Here is a 1,884-nt window from a genome sequence, read left to right as displayed (position 1 = left end):
CACCTGCCACCAGCACAGCCCCCCTAACCCCCCCGGAGGTGAATCCCTCCCCCAACCCCTGGATCCAAGGGGCTGGAAGGGATTTGGGTGCTGGAGAGAGCACCCACAGCTCAGCCACCCCCTTGCCGGGGCTCCCTGGCTCTGTTCTGGGGCACAAATCTCCCCCCCTTGGGACCACAGACCCCCCCTGTCCCAGGGCACAAGGGCTCTCACCCCATCCCAGCCCTTTCCTCTGCCCTCAGGTGGTCACCAAAGCCACGGGAGGTGGCAGGTGGTCTCCTGGAAGCCCCCACCCACAGGTGACATCAGCAGAGAGAGGTGCCACCAGCCACCCCTCCTGCAACTCCCAGCTGGCAAGGTGGAGATGTGGGGAGCCCAGCTGGAGCTGGGGGGGAGCCCAGCTGGAAATGGGGGGGAACCCAGCTGGAAATGGGGGGGGAGCCCAGCTGGAAATGGGGGGGAGCTCAGCCCCAGCTGCTGGCAGAAGAGGGGCTCTCCAAGGCCTTTTATCCCTGACCTTAGGTAGGACAACTGAATTCAAGAGCTCCACAAGACCCAGAGCAAGGCTGCTCCCCTGAGCCCCCCCAGCACCATGGTGACCACACTACTCTGCCCCCCAAGCTCCCCTCCCACCTGCCTGGAGGTGGAAAACACCCCCCAGGGTCAGGCCCCACACAGAAGGGTCCTGCCAGGTGCTGCTCTGAACATTCCCTGATGGACATGGTGCTAACAAGGTCATTTTGCCCATGGGATGCAGCACCCAGGAGCCCATGGCACAGCTGAGAGAAGCCCCATGGTCTGGAGCATCTACTGCTCATCAACCTGGTGCTCCCACAGCTGAGCTCCCAGGGCTGAAGGCAGGACAAGATCTTCCTCCCAGGATCACATTTCAGAGCCACCATGTGGCTCTGATCCCAGGGAGGTGGCAGAGCTCAGCTGTCCCCTTCCTGGAGACAGGGGGCTCCTGAATCCAGCCATCCTGGGAAAACACATGGAATCCCAGACTGGTTTGGGTGGGAAGGAACCTTAAAGACCACCCAGTCCCAACCCCCTGCATGGGCAGGGACACCTCCCACCAGCCCAGGCTGCTCCAAGCCCCATCCAACCTGCCCTTCAACACTGCCAGGGATGGGGCAGCCACAGCTTCCCTGGGCAACCTGGGCCAGGCTCTCACCACCCTCACACCAAAGAATTTCCTCCTCATGTCCAAACTCAATCGCCCTCTTCCAGTTTTAATCCCTTTCCCCTTGTCCTCTCCCTCCCTGCCCTTGTCCCAAGCCCCTCCCCAGCTTTCCTGGAGCCCCTTCAGGCACTGGAAGCTGCTCTAAGGTCTCCCTGCAGCCTTCTCCTCTCCAGGCTGAACACCCCAACTCTCCCAGCCTGGCTCCAGAGCAGAGCTGCTCCAGGGTGATATGGATCAAAACAAGAGGAACACACCCAAAAAACAGCAACAAACACAACTCAGCACTTCCCCCTGGAAAAGGGGAAGGAGCAGCTGAGGATACCAGAGCCAGGCACTCACCAGCCTCCTTTTTTTTTTCAGGATGTTCCTCAGGGCAGTGGGGTGGTGGGTCCCATCCCACACAGCTCCCAGTGGGTCCATCTCCCACCAGCCAAGGGGGTCAAGGTGCCCCAGGATGAAAAGGAAGAGCTAAAAGCCCCAGATGGTGGCAGATGGGAATGCTGAGCCTCTGCTTGGGCCAGCAGGAGCCCCCAAGCACCAGCCCCTTTAACTGTCCCTGAGGGTCACAAGGCACAGAGCAAAGCTGGGTCCTGACTCAGTGGCCCACCAAAAACTGGGCAATAAAGCCCACAGAGGGGAACCCAGGGTGTGTCTTGTGCCAGGGGCTGCTGGGGAAGGCTCCAGGGAGACCTTAGAGCAGC

The sequence above is a fragment of the Chaetura pelagica genome, unplaced genomic scaffold, assembly GCF_000747805.2.
Source record: "Chaetura pelagica isolate M959 unplaced genomic scaffold, ChaPel_1.0 scaffold948, whole genome shotgun sequence".
Taxonomy (NCBI): domain Eukaryota; kingdom Metazoa; phylum Chordata; class Aves; order Apodiformes; family Apodidae; genus Chaetura; species Chaetura pelagica.
The sequence above is the reverse complement of the archived record's forward strand: the minus strand, read 5'-3'. Positions refer to the sequence as shown.